The sequence below is a fragment of the Pinus tabuliformis genome, chromosome J, assembly GCF_031772625.1.
Source record: "Pinus tabuliformis cultivar Carrire ecotype Pingquan chromosome J, CPIR1, whole genome shotgun sequence".
Classification (NCBI taxonomy): Eukaryota; Viridiplantae; Streptophyta; class Pinopsida; order Pinales; family Pinaceae; genus Pinus; species Pinus tabuliformis.
The window spans coordinates 1,440,241,539-1,440,257,112 of NC_142295.1; the positions used below are offsets into that span (position 1 = coordinate 1,440,241,539).

Genomic DNA, 15,574 nt, shown 5'->3' on the forward strand with positions numbered 1-15,574 from the left:
CACAGATACAAAAGTCATGTAGAACATAAAATGCTCTCCTCCAGATGTAACACATAAAATGCAAAATGAGGGGAGCAAGAAGAGGGATCCCTAAGGGAGTCATGAATCACCAAAAATAAGCCAACACACTGCCTGAGAAGTATTAAAAACTTGCTTGCAGGATTGTGGATAAGCACGGGACTATGACAAATTCATTCAATCTGCAAAACATCCAAGGGAGGCAGGGAATCCAAGCCTTAAATGTGTGGATTATCAAGCAATTCCCTCCACAGGCTACCCAACCAACGATGGTATCATCCAGAACATGATCTTAAACCCGAACCCAATTTCACCATACTCCCCAGTAACACATTTCCATCGTAGAAATTTCTATTTCTGTCACTCTTCTTCTTCAATATCCCCTTAAAGGGTACAAGCTGCGTCTCAGAAACTGATAAAATTTCGCCCCGTCCAAACTCAAACTTAATAAACTGAATACCTCACCCAAAAAAAAACATGGGAATTTTTCAATACAGAAGCTCACCTGGATCTATGTGTGTTGCAGTCTGCTCTGAATCCGCCGCTCAATGAACTAGCACAATGCGCGCCTACTCTCAATAATTGAGCCTGGCTTCTTTGGCTGTTGCATCAGCAGTCAAATCATACCCATTCTTTTCATCTTGGAAAACAGCATAACGTGTTTGGTCGGGCTCTGAACTGGTTGACAATCCTGCGATAAATAACTTGTAGGCATGCATGGCTATAACATAATCCTCTCAAAAACCGAACCTGGCGTTCACATTGGCTCAAGTTCTCAGCGAATCCTTTCACTCTGAAACATTTTATATCATCAATCATTGTTTGTTTTTTAAGTTGGCTCAACTTCCGAATCCTTGACTCTAAAGCAATCATGAGTTTTTAGTTTAAGGAGGTTGGTATTTTTATCATTGTTTTTTAAGTGGGCTCAACTTCCGAATCCTTTGACTTTAAGCAACCATGTGTTTTTAGTTAAAAAAGGAATTGTCTTTAAAGAGGTTTTTTGGAAGTTTTTCCGGTGGGTTTTTCCGGTCAAAATCCGGCAGCAATTTATAGGAATCGCAAGTTTGATAGCTAATTTCTGCACAATCAAAGCGTTCCAGGGTTTTTCAGGGTGCTGAATCCAAATATGCAGTTAAAAAACCATTTTAAATAATACAAATCAATATTTAACCTCAATTTTTTCCGCCGGATTCCGTCACTGGAATCTCCAAAAAGTCGCACTAAAGACAACTCCGTTAAAAAACGTTGGTATTTTTTAATTAACAAATTAAAGTAGTGTGATAGATATTTTAAAATTTAAATTTAATTTGCTGATGAAGTAAGCGTTTTTTATTTTTGATTTTGTTAATATCATAAAGATTATCGATATTTTTTTTTATGCTAATGGTGTTTTGGAAATTGATCGACTTTCAATTTTAAGGTGTTTTGGAAATTGATTAATTTGTAATTTTTAAAATACGATTGATAAGAGTTTGTTTTTATTTTAATAAAGATTATTTTCCTTTTTGTCCTAGTCAAGATTTAAATATACTTTAGATTTTCTAGATTTGATTCAGGTTGATGAACTTTTTAGTTTTTTCCCAACTCTTTATCACTCCACAATTTTTTCTCAAATTTTCACATAATAATAATTTTAATATCAAAGGGACTTTATTGAGACAACAAGTTTTCTCGAAGGCGTTTTTTCGAACTGGAGCTCCCGCGCATTATGAGATCTCGACAGGCCTCCCGCCAGCCTCTGCAGGCCCGCCTGGGCTCCTTCCTCAGCGCCTCTCTTCGGACCCCGTGGTCTCTTTGGGGCCTCCTGCCCGGCCCCAGCGGTGGGGCCTCCCCTCGGTCTTTTTTCGCTGCCTTCTGAGAGCCTGGCTCCCCTTCGCCGCCATGCCTGGGACCGACTCCTCCTCGCTTCAAGACAATGAAGATCAGGAAAAACTTTTTGCTTCCCTCATTCCAGAAAACGCCATCTCAAGAATCTGTCCCACTGCATCAAAGTTTGTCAAGAAACTAGCAGACATCCCAGAAGTTTCTCTCCCTCCCAGTCTCCCGAGGAAGGCTGCGATCTCTCTAGCTGAGAGGGGTCTTGTTGGCCAGTTCACTGGCCTCTGGCCTTCGCCCAGAGCAGTCCAAAAATGGGTGGAACGCAACTGGAACGCGACCATACAAGGGAAAATCGCTATCAGATTCTGCGGAAGGGGCTTCTATACCTTTCTCTTTGAAACAAAAGAAGATCAGAACCTCATCTTCAGAAATGGCCCCTACTTCATGGATTCGAGAGGTCTCTACCTGAACAGATGGTCCCCTGACTTCGATCCGGAAATGGACATCCCAAACGTTGTTCCGGTTTGGGTTCACCTGCCTCATCTCCCTTTGCATTGCTGGGGAGACGAATCTGTGAAGGCTATTGGGAACGCTGTTGGAAAATACATTGACAGATGTGAACCAAAGGAAAACATGCATGCTTGTGCAAGGATCTGCATCGAAGTCGACTTAGGGAAAGGCCTACCGGAAGCGATCAAGATCAAAGTGGATCAATGGACCCATATCCAGCAGCTGGACTACGAGCAACTACCATTCAAATGCAAGGTATGCCACGAATATGGACATTTTGCTAATAGGTGTAGTAAGTTAAAAGCAAATGAACTAAATGAAAATGTTGAAACCTCTGAAGGCTCATGGGAACAAGTAAAAAAGAAGAAATCAAACCCTCCCCAGCAAGGCCCCAGTTCTAAGCCCCTCCCGGAATCCCAAGCTGCCCCCCCCCCCCCCCCGCCACCCATCTCGACCCAGCCTCTCCCCTCCTCCTCCAACCCCTTTGAAGCCTTGGCTGATGAAGATCCCTCCTCCCCCCCTCCTTCCCCTCCAGCCACTGCTCTTGCAGTAATCCCCTCCCCCTCGTTGCCCCTCTCCTCCCCCCTTCCCTCAATAGATCGTATTTTAACAAGAAACAAAATCAAAGAAGCAAATCTCACCTCTGATCCACCGAGGAAAGCCGGTAGGAAGTCAAACAAAGAAATAAGAGATGAAACAACAGCAAAAGAAATGGCCACGGGAACTCAGCAGCCGATGGACTCATTCTTGGACAAGCAAAAAGGAAGCGGGGAAAAGACAAAGGAGAAGAGCGGGGCTCACCAAAAAATCAGTAAGTAATGATTTTGGTCTCTTGGAATTGTAGGGGGCTGGGCTCCTCTCTAAAAGAAAATGCAGCCCGGGACTTAATCACTCATGAGCAGCCAGACCTTTTCCTAATCCAGGAGACCAAAATGACCAATCAAGACTTTCAAATCCTCACAAAAAGATATAAAAACTTCGCAGGTACAGCAACAGATTCAGTGGGTGCCTCAGGAGGCATAGGTACTTTATGGAACAAGAAAAAATGGGACCTCATCAGCCAAAATTCATCCAACTGGTGGGTCAGAACTGACCTTAAAAACAAAATTTCAAAAGAAGAATACACAGTCCTCAACATCTACGCCCCGAACCATTTCAGGGATAAGGCATATTGCTGGGACTCCATCAACTCAGAGCTGCAGGTCTCCCAAGACAGGAACATAATTATGGGTGGCGACCTGAACCTAATCAGGAACATCGAGGAAAAAATAGGAGGGAAATTCCTCGCTGATCCTTCAAGAGATTCTTTGGAAGCAATAATAGAAACACACAAACTCATTGATATCCCCCCTAACAATGGCAAATATACATGGTCCAACAAGAGAGCAGGAATCCACAACATCAAAGAGAGACTGGATAGGATACTAATCCATGAAAGAATTGTAACAGGTTTCTCCTCAGTCAAAAGAAAAATAGTTCATGCCACAGCCTCAGACCATAAGCCTGTGGTTCTGATTCTCGACAACGAAAGAAATCTCGGTCCCCTACCTTTCAAATACAACAAAATTTGGGACACCAAAGAGGGCTTCAGAAACCTCATCAAAGAACACTGGGGTAAGGAAATCATCGGTTCACCCCACTATATTTGGGAATCAAAACTAAAATCCTTAAGAGTTGCGATTAAACAGTGGGCCAAAGAGAACGCAGCAATGGAAAACAAAAAAAGAATCGAGCTACACAGGCAAGTGGAGCAATGGAACCAGGAGAAAGAGGATCATCTTATCTCAAAGGAAGAACAATCCCAAGAAAACGAAATGTTCAGGGAACTCTACAGGCAGAACAGAGAGGAGGAAGAAGAGCAGAGACAGAAATCGAGGTGCCTTTGGCTCAGAGCTGGAGACAAAAACACCTCCTTCTTTCATAATAACCTTAAGATTAGAAGAGCTGGAAATCAAATTGATAAAATCACTGCTGATGGGAAAGAACTCAGTGAACAAGAGGAAATCAAAACAGCAGCGTACAGCCACTTCAAATCCCTCTTATCAGCAGACCCCCAGTATAGGGACAGCGCGGATTTCCTTCAACCAGTTGAGCGCAAAATTTCCGAGCATCAAAATAGAGAATTGGAGCAGGATGTTACGGAGGAAGAAATAAGGCTGGCTCTGTTTAGCATGCAGCCGGACAAGGCCCCTGGCCCGGACGGCTTCACTGCTGCCTTTTACAGGAACCACTGGGACATTATAAAAAAAGACTATGTTAGGATGGTCAAAAATATCTTCAAAAAAAATAAGATGGGAGAGAACACCAAAACCTCACATCTGGCGCTTATTCCCAAGGATCCCAACCCCCTCTCTTTTGAGCGTTTCAGACCTATTTCTCTTTGCAATGTCTCCTACAAAATAGTAACCAAAATCCTGGCAAATAGACTGAAAAAGCTCCTACCTTTCCTTATATCAGAGAACCAAGGTGGATTCGTCCCTAAGAGACAAATAACGGACAATGTAATTCTGATCCAAGAAGCAATTCACAGCAGCATCAATAGAAAGGAAAGAGGTATGATTATAAAATTGGACATGGCAAACGCCTTTGACAGGGTCAATCATCAATTCCTTACAGAGGTCCTCAGGAAGTTTGGAATTTCTAGCAAATTTATAAGCACCATTATGGAGTGCATCTCAAACCCCTGGACAGCCCCTCTAATAAATGGCAGACCCAGTCGCTACTTCAGAAGCACAAGAGGATTGAGACAAGGCTGCCCCCTCTCTCCCTTCCTATACATCATCATGGCAGAAACCTTGAGCATCCATCTGGAAAATCTTCGAAAACAAAAGGAGATCACAGGGATCAGCATAGCGAGAGGGATAAAAGAAATCAATCATTCGCTCTTCGCAGATGACACCCTTTTAATAGGGGGAGCTTCAAGCTTAATGGCAAGAAGATTTAAGAGAACTTTGGACACCTTCCTGGCAGTCTCAGGGGGATTGCTAAACAACAGTAAATGCAAAATCTATACGTGGAATGTCCCCCTCCAAATCATGCAAAGAATCTCCTTGATCATGGATATTTCAGTTCAAAGAAACTGGAGCCACTTCTCATATCTGGGTCTGCCCCTAGCAAAAGAAATAGTCAAGTCTGAGATATGGATTAAGCAAATCGAAAAAATGAGAGGGCTCCTACAAAGTTGGGGGCTGTCCTGGCTAAATCTGGCGGGTAGAACCACCCTCATAAAGGCTCTCCTCTCAGCTCTCCCCATATATCAATATGCTGTCACTCTGGCCCCTGCCAGCATTCACAAGCACATGGAGTTAATCATGAGAAGTTTCCTATGGCAGGGAGGGAAGCAAGACTCAAAAAAATTCAGCCTTGTCAGATGGGACCAAGTTACCCTCCCTTTCGAAAAAGGGGGCCTAGCAATCAAAATCCCAAGTCTTTCCAACAAAGCGATGGGATTCAAATTGGTGTGGAGAATGCTAACGGGAAAAGGCTCCTGGTGGGTCGAGGCCATTAAAAGGAAATACCTCAATGGGCTGAACTCCAATGTCCTCACTGAAGTAATTGTGGAAAGGCCTTGCACTCCAGTTTGGAAACTTATTAAAAAAGTCCTCCCCCAAATCAAAAATCACATCTCTAAGTCGCCTGGGAATGGCAAAGAAATAAACATATGGACGGACAGAATCATGGGATCGGAGCCAAGAAATCTTCTACAGCAGTTCAGCACTTTGAAATTATGGATGGAGGCCAAAAATTTGCAATCTTTATTTGACATTTCAATTTGGGAGCACAACACTTGGTTAGCTTGGAAGGATCTCCATCTCCCAAATAATCTTAGAAAACAATGGGCAGACCTCAAGATCTCTCTGACGGGATCAGCTCCCCTAAACAAAGATGCTTGTGACAGTTTCATCTGGGATCCTAGCGGAGGAAATTTCACTGTAAAAGATGGGTACAAACTCCTACAGTCAAACCCCACCCTTGGCAACTGGAATCTTCGGTCAGCTGTGTGGAATACTGAATGCCTTCCAAAGATCAAATTCTTCGCCTGGACCCTTCTCAAAGGAAAGATTCTCACGGCCGAGAACCTCAAAAAAAGAGGAATACATGGTCCCTCAATTTGCTGCCTCTGCTGCGCTGAGGAGGAGAGTAGTCAACACCTCTTCTTAGAATGCCCATTTGCACAAAACTGTTGGAAGCAAATTATCAGTCCGCTGAGAATAAGAGACACCTTCGATCAGCTCCCCACCCTCAACAGAAACTGGGAGAAATGCTACCCCCACACAAGAAAAGGCAAGGCAATCATCACCCGCTTGTGGAAATGCATTCCCTCAACTCTCAGCTGGCAAATTTGGCTCACCAGGAACAACTGCATCTTCAACAACCAGAAGCCTAATCCAACCCGCACCCTGGCAAAAACCATGGGCCTTATCGCTGAAATGATAAGTGCCAACTCTGTCTCTCAGCCTGACCGCTCCAACTGGCAGAAGGAAGAGGAAGATTGGTTTAACAAATTCTGCTTAATCTATGCCAAGAATATCCAACCTCCTCTCACTACAGGCAAGAGGGGGGACAATTGGAAACTCAGGGGCTCTCAAGAAGTCATAGATCAATGGATGCAAGAACAAAAGAAATTCACCCTACAGTTCGACGGTGCATCCAAAAATAATCCGGGGAAAGCAGGGGCAGGGGGACTAATTAAAGATCAGAATGGCCAAACTCTTCTAACCTATGAATGGGGCCTGGGAAATATGACGAATAATATGGCGGAGGCCTACAGCCTGCTTCTAGGCACCAACATTATGAAAAAACTGCAAGTCAAAAACCCAATTATAATCGGAGACTCGGCAATAGTGATTGCTGCAATGGCTTCAGGGGGAGAATTCAAAAAACAGGCTCTCAACAACATTAAGCACAGGATCATGGACAACTTAAACCAGCTTGGAGACATCATCTTCAAGCATGTCCTGAGGAACAACAACGTGGAGGCGGACTCTTTAGCCAACAGGGTTGTAAACAGATCAACTGGCCAGGTTCGTGAGAATGACCAAATCTATGATAAGCCAATCCCATAATTCGATCCGCCCTTCAGTAAAGTGTGGGAATCATGATTACATCAGTCATCGCAACATCCCTTCAGCCTCTCCTCACAAAGCTGTCAATCAGCCTGCCGACTCCTTCCTCCCTGACAATATATCCATCCTCATCATGGTAGCTGCCAATGAAATCTACAGAGATATCAGGAACCGGTACGGGACTATGGAAAGGCAGAGGTCTCGTGACAAGTTAGGCAACAGTCCTCTCAAGACTCAAATAGGCTGCACAAGCAATCCAAGAAACGACATCCCAGGCAGGAAAATCTCTGAGCCGCCCGATCCGAATCTGATGCTCAGCCCCCTGAGCTATTATATATTCATCAGGAAATCACTCTTATCCTCCAACCCAGAGCTCCAGTCTTCAGCTGCCACAAGAGAAAAGGTTCGCACCCCAGTCGTGCTCCCCTCAGAACGTCTCAGGTGGTTTTCAGTTCGACCCACAGTCAGTCTAGATCGTGCTCAGTGCTCACCAATCGAAGAAGGCTCGCAACCTCTGCCAGGCGGGGTAAAGTCAATGATTTTCGTGCATCTCTAATTTATATCTCTAATAGTTTCTCTGTTTTTTTGAAGCAGTTCTTCCCATCTTCGCCGCTTCCCGCTTCCCAGATCTCCGCCTCTTCCTTTACCTGTCTCCTCCCTCCCATTCTTCTTTGTGACAGAGGTCGCTCTTTCTGTCGATCCTCGCCCCTCTTCCAGTTCCTCTCTTTTCACCATTTCCCGAACTGCCAGCCTTCTTTCTTCACACTCCCTCTCATCCCTTCACCCCTCTGCGCTAACCTACATCTCTCCCTCTGTCCCAAGATTCACAAGTATTATCTAAGCCCGTCAGAAATGGCTGAGAATCCTCTGGAACGCGTTATAACCAACAGCAGCTGCACTCTGTGCAAAGCCCATTGTTTCATGATCGCCCGATTTGTCAAACATTTCAACGATCTCAAGGAAGAATTCCAGGCAGACAGCAAATCCAAGAGAAAAAAGTTGGAGAAACAGAGAGCAGAGATTGAAGGTCTCAAAGAAAAGTGCAATCACCTGGAAGAAGCTATAAATCACATAAAAACAATGACTCAAAGTATGCAAGGAGAGACCTCGACAAAGATCAGTGAGAAAAAAGAGCCTCAGATCGACGATTCAGTAAACCAGCATATGTAACTCTTCCTATGTTTTGTAAATTCTGCTTTCTTGTAGGCCAGTTTATACGACAATATAGTCGTTATCTCTTCCAAATCTCAAACTTCAAGTCTTCTGACTCGGATCAAGGGTCTGCGCACCCATTTTGGATCCACTCTTCTTCGCTCCTTCCACCATATGTAACAGGACTTGCTCCCCTTTTGAAGTTTTTATAATACATCAGTAATCGACCTTGTTAAAAAAAATATTTTTAATATCATAAATATTTTGCAAAATTATCTCTTCCGTTATCCCTTAATGGTATCGTTAAAATTGGGTATTCGTATGTCATCCCTGCTTGAGCCTAACGTGGTCTTGATGAAACATAGAAGTGAAGCCACTGGATTCGATGAACAAAGTTGATTAAATTCGAAGTTTGTAGAGTTTCATTTCTAGGTGAATGTGTTCAATGAAGTTGGAAAATTTTAAGCCAAACATGAACAACCCAAGGGATGGTGCACTTGGTTGAGTTCTTATTGCTAAGTACCTCACCTCAACGCCCTTGGAGTTAGGCCCCACTAGTTTTGTCATTCTCGTGGATGTAGCAGCCACTCACAAATAAGCCAAACATGAACACAAAATATTTCACCAAATTTGTCTAAAATTATATTGAAATTTGTTTCAAGTTTAAATAATAAAAAAACACAACAAAAAATAAATAAATAAACAACAAAACCCTAAAGGCTAAAACCTACTCTCACAAATAAGTCAAACACGAACACAAATAATTTAAGTAAATTCATCTAAATTATATTGAAATTTGTTTCGAGTTTAAAAAAAAACAACAACAACAACGACACCAAAATAAATAAATAAATAAACAACAAAAACTTAAATGCTAAAACCTACTCACTTAAAAAAATAAAAATAAAAATAAATAAATAAAATAAATCCAGGTTGCCTATACTAACTGAATGTAAAACTTGCAATGAGCGGAGGATAACCGACTTTTTGGACCCGAAACTTTTTTGTTTCGTGGTCTTTTTCTTCTTTAGGTCCGTTTAGAAATCTAAAGGACTTGCAACTGTCTGCCCCGATTTGCTGGAGGCGCGTCAGTTCTTCAAGGGCTGGTTCATAAGGGTTTCAGTTGCAAAAGTGCTAGAAACTTTAGTGTAATATTTCTGATAGTTTTATGTCCGTCAGATTTCACGATTCTTTTGGATGGGTTTTTGTAAGCCTCCTATTGAGCGCTTCGAGTCATCTATGTTTGGTTTAGCTGGTTAACTCCTTAAAACTGTGTTAGACTGTTCTGGTCCTTACCATGTAAAGCCTTGTATATTATGTAATCTATCTTGCGGTTAATAGAAGGTTCCACTCTTATTTGACCAAAAAAAAGAATGTAAAACTTACAATGAGGGAAAGATTAATTTTGGATTAAGTATTTTGGGAGAATGTTGGGAGCTATATTGTTAATTTACATAGGACATGATTTTTTTTAATAATATTTTTCATTTATATTTGTTTATCTTTATCTTGACAAATTTGATATATTAATTTTTCATTTATATCATATACACTTAAATTATATAAATTTATATATTTGTAAACAATTATGATGATTATGATGGTGATGATTAACGTCCTCTAAGACCAATGCGATCTATCGGACCTCAAGGAAAAAAAAAAAAAAAACAAACAAACAAACAAACAAAAACAAAAACAAAAACTAATTGAGATTCTTCTAAATCTTGTTTCTATGATAAAAAATAAGGGAAAGAAGAGCTCCAAAATCACTATAGTTGGGCTGACTTAATAAGTCAAGAAGATTGGAAGTGTGTCAAAGGTTAGGGAATTGAGAGTGGATGTGAGTAAGAGTCGAACAGTCTAAAAGGAAGTGTTTTTCATATTCCACCCAATTACTATCGTAAATTTGACAGATTCTATCGTCCCAGGGAGTCTTGGGAGTAGACCATTGTTGGTCAAAGTTGTCATTGATGTCAATATGGCATTGGCAAATATTCTTGTGATACATGTCCTAACCTTTGAGATGTTTCCCTAACCTCATGAAAACCCTAGGAGAAAACCCTAAGCATGAACATGATGCATGATCTAATGATGAACAATGAAGCCCTAGATGTTCATGATCTATCTTGAATGATCTAATGATGCATGATGATGAATGAAGAAGCCCTTACCATAAAACTCTTCTAGGCACATGCATGTAATACACCTTTGTCCTTATGTGATAATGATGCATGGATAAATGATTGGAAAATAGGATGGCCTAAGGCTTAGCCTTCATTACAGATGCCCATGAAGACATATTGAAATGGCACCCTAAGCCTTATTGAATGATGCTTTAAATAATGAGCCTTTACCTTGAATGTCAAAAATATAAAATATTAAAGGTTGTCAGGATAACAATGTCACAAAATATAATTTTGTTGATGGAAAAAAGGCCTCAGTTAAGGATAAAAATGGCACCAACTTGTAAAGAACATTTTTCCCTTTCTAACGAGCTATCACTCCCCTTCTCACTCCTCTTCGATAGAGATAAATCAATTTTACAAGTTGGAATAATATATTTTCTATACAAAGTCGACCTGAGCCAACTTATGCAAATCGACCTCCCATCCAAGTGACATGTCTTTTCGTTTATGGTCAAAAACCAGTGTAAATACAAGTTAAACACTTCATTTCAAGTATCAATCTCGTTGAACAATTTAGAGATAAAACAGGAGGCCGAGAAGATTAAAGGGAGATCACAGTTACAACATCTTGGGCAAATTCTATTGATTGCAAACTTGCTGAGAAGCTCGGACCTGAGGAAGCACTACAACACAAAACCTATGGAAGAAGTCCATTACAATTTAGTTTCTGGGCTAGGTCATGTGGTAAACACCTCGGAGCTGTGGCTATTAGAGCTCGGACCTCCTAAACTCTGAACACAAGACCTGTAATACATGTGTATGGACAGATCTGTGTTGGTGTAGAGCTCGGATCACGTGATAGTTAAGGCAACAGACTTCAGACCTGTATACTCAACCTGTGGAATTGCATAATTGCAGTGGAGGCTCATATTCGGAGTCACAGTCATCTCAGGCTCAGATATGTGGTAAGAATGTCTGTAGAGGCTCGGATTACTACCCGTTAAGAGCTCGGATCAGAATCTTGCAAAGCTTGGATAGCCTTGAGAAGCTCGAACTGTTGCAGTGGATAGTCATCCCAAAAGGCTCAGACAGTTAGCATTGTAGAGGACCTACAGTCATTTGTGGAAGCTCATACTACAGTGACATTTGAGAAAGCTCAGACCTATATGAACTCAAACTATACTTTGACCGATGGAGACTTAGCCTTTAAAGGCTCAGACCTATAGCAAACCTTGGCATTACTTTGAAAATGTTTTAAGGGTACCTTCAAAATTCCTCATGAAGTAGTATTGGAATAAACAAAAGCAACCGTTGAAGTACTTGCTGGAGTAGCATCATTATAAATCACTTGAAGCAGTCATCTCTGAAGAAAATATTGGAAGATACCTTGAAGATATTACGGGACATCCTTTGATTTAAAGTATTGAAGCCATCATTGTTGAAGCCTTACGAAGACTAAACTTCACAAGACATTGGAGCAGCGCTTTGAAATTTCTTCGAGCAGCACTTTGAAATTTCTTCGAGCAAATTTGATATAGCTTATTGAAAACCTTTGGAGACCATGATGCATTGTTGAAGTCATCATGAGGTAACTTTGAAGATCTTGTTGGGGTGAAATGAAAGGTTATGGTGATAGCTTCTAAAAGATAAAGTTGTTATTGATGAGCTAAGTGGTTTGGAGATCGTTTGAGGGTGGTGTTGAAGGTGAAGATATCATCAAGGCTTGGGAGCTTGAAGAGTCATTAAACTTATCTTGATGAATTGAAGTTGTGGTTTGGGGCCCTAGAGGATAAGAGTCCTCAAGAAAACAAAGTTGGAGCTTGTACCAGAGATAGGGTTGGAGTCTTGTGAAGTCCAAGTTGGTGCTTGGCAAAATATAGGTTGGAGCTTGGTGGATTGGAGATTGGTGTCTTCATCTAGGGTTGGAGCCCTAATTATTATTGTACTTGATTGATTGTAAAGAGGATTGGAGTCCTCGTCATTGGTTAATAAAATTATTATTCTATTATTGCTCATTTTGTGTTCTAATTATAAGTGATCTTAACTTGTAAAAATAACAATTGAAAAGAAATATTGATTCACCCCCCTCTCAGTATTTCCAACAACCATCGCCCAGTTTCATTTTGAAGATCATGAGAATTAGTTCTCATCTTGGTGACATTCATTTTTTCCTTAGTGTTGGTCAACACAGAGAGATAATTATGGTTATCGAGGGTGGGGTTGATCACCTCCTTATAGTTAGCTTTCTTTTACCCTCCAACTCCTTATTGTCCCACAACTTGTCCTTAAAATTGGAGGTAATAGTATCTTTAATATTATCATTCCTTCCCAGGATGATCTCCTCCTTAATCCCCCAATGGTTGAGTCAAGACTGGGCATCCTTATACCCGCTCTTGAGGCGAAGGTGGGGGTTTTGACTAAAGTTAGAAGTAATCTTTGGGAGCCTCTTGGATTCCATGTTGTAAAGCTTCTTCTTATACATCAGATATCTAAACATAGTTGTATTTTCAATGGGGGACAAACCAGCTTTGATCAAGAGGATAGGATACGGAGTATTTTCCTTGACTTGAGGTTGTAGGTTATGAATTGTTTTTGAATCATCTCAATTTTTCTCCTTGACTCTCTAGATATTCTGCAACCCCAAACTTCACATCCATAGACGATAGGGGTGATGAGAGTCTCAAAGAGGAACCTTTTTTACTCCAAATTCAAAGATCAACTGAATTACAAATGTTTTCAAGCTCATAATAAGCCTCCAATAATCCTTTTCTCGATGTTGTAATTATAGTTTTGTATTTATTAAAATTTGAATTAAAATATTCAATTCATTTTTCTTTTAATATAATTATTAGTTTATAAAAAATATTGACATGAAAAGAATGAGTACCTTGCATTAATAAAGATTAATAATTGCAATATCACAGTTTACTATGTATTATGCAATAAGATATTCAAACTCTCAACTACTCATCAAACAAATTGTAAAAAAAAACAAAACAAAAAAATATTTATATAGTTAAACTTTGTTAATTAAAACAAATTTAATGTATTTAAATTAACTAATTAAAAATCAAAACAATACCATTACATTATACTGTTGTCGCAGTATAATAACGTTAGTAAGATTTAATATTTTCAATTTCACTATATTTAAATATAAAATTATAAAATTCATTTTAAAATATTAAAATTTTAAAAAACATTTAATTAAACTTTCAAATCATTATTAAAATATTAATATATATTAAAAATAAAATCATATTTTATAAATCATTAATATTTATGATTTTCAATATATACCTCAGCCTAATTGAATCCAGAAAAATGAAATCAAAATTTCAAAAGTTTTTTTTTTTTTTTTTTTTTTTTTTTCAGAGGAAAAAACGAGATAGATTATATTAAGGAAATATAATGATCAAAATACAAACAGAATGCTGTATGATAACCAGTCCAGCAAAGAGGCTATCTAAATATTGATCCATATGAAAAAGAGAGGATGATAAGCATAAGAAGCCGCATATAATGAAAAAGTCCAGATGTAGGCCGGAAGAAGAAACCCTGTGAGCCCAAAACGAATAATTGCTCTCCATGAGATAGATATGACAGATATTGCAGCGTAAAAGCTCTCCTTATGACAGATATGAGTAATGGAATCCAAGAAAATGACTTAAATGATCTCAAATTTGCAAAATTTATGTATTAAATTAAATATATTCATACGTTGAGTAATTGAATCCAAGAAAATGACTTTGAAATATTCAATATGTATATATAATTTTCAAAACTTATACGCAATAAACTTCAGGAAAATGACTAAAAAATATTCCATAATTTTTATTGTCTCAAAATTTCTTTCCAATTTAATTTTTAATATAAATATATTCATACGTTGAGTAATTGAAACCAAGAAAATGACTTGAAATATTCAATATGTATTTATAATTTTCAAAACTCATACACAATAAACTTTGGGAAAATGACTAAAAATATTCCATAATTTTTAATGTCTCAAAATTTCTTTCCAATTTAATTTTTAAGAAATATAAAATGAATGTTGAAAGACCTAAACCTGCGCATATCTTCTGGGCATGTCATCATTCTTTATTCTATTCAACTTTGGAATATTCCGTTCACCAACTCTGAGCATACCTATGTCGGTTTGTCTTTTGGTTTTGTAATGGTTTTCTCGGGGCAAGTCTACTATGGTAACTAGGCGGTGGTCTTTTTATGTTTACGATAATAATAATTATTAATATAAATTTTTTTAATAACCATCATAATTATATATTTTAATTAATTATTTGGTAATTATGATTAATTATTAACCAAAAGCTAATTGCAAATTAAAGCTAATTTTTTTATAAAAGTGAATTTTGATAACCATTAAAATTTTAAATGCATTAGATATTTGTATTTGATAACTATTAAAATTTCAAGTGCATTAAATATTTGTAATTTAAAAACATTTTATCCATAATTTTAACAAGGCCGTATAGCTAGTGTTACGTGCTTAGTTTAATAAAATATTTTAATTGTTGAATTGAGGCTTTTGTAATCCATATCAAGTTCATAAGAAAAAGTTTTTTGGCGTGAATCACATGATAGATAATTTGTCGACGCGTTTCGAACCAACTAGTGTGGTTCATCGTCAGGACAAGTTGAAGAATCAGATCTAGACTGCATGTTAAATAGTCAGAGCAGAACCTATAACGACTATATTTGACGAGTACCTGGTCAAATATAGCCGTTATAGGTTCTGGTCAAATATAGCCGTTGTAGGTTTTGCTGTGACTATTTAACATGCAGCCTGGATCTGATTCTTCAACTTGTCCTGACGATGAACCACACTAGTTGGTTCGAAACGCGTAGACAAATGATCTATCA

General features: G+C 39.1%; 1 protein-coding gene across 1 annotated transcript in view; it reads right to left on the minus strand.

Annotated features, from left to right (window-relative positions):
- LOC149232775 (equilibrative nucleotide transporter 3-like) overlaps nucleotides 1–866 on the minus strand; it is a 103,498-nt gene extending 102,632 nt beyond the window's left edge. Inside the window, exon 1 of the mRNA XM_089376565.1 lies at nucleotides 524–866. The gene's annotated coding sequence lies outside the window, so the exon portion shown is untranslated. The remainder of the gene's footprint in view (nucleotides 1–523) is intronic.
- Between the last annotated feature and the right edge of the window lie 14,708 nt (nucleotides 867–15,574).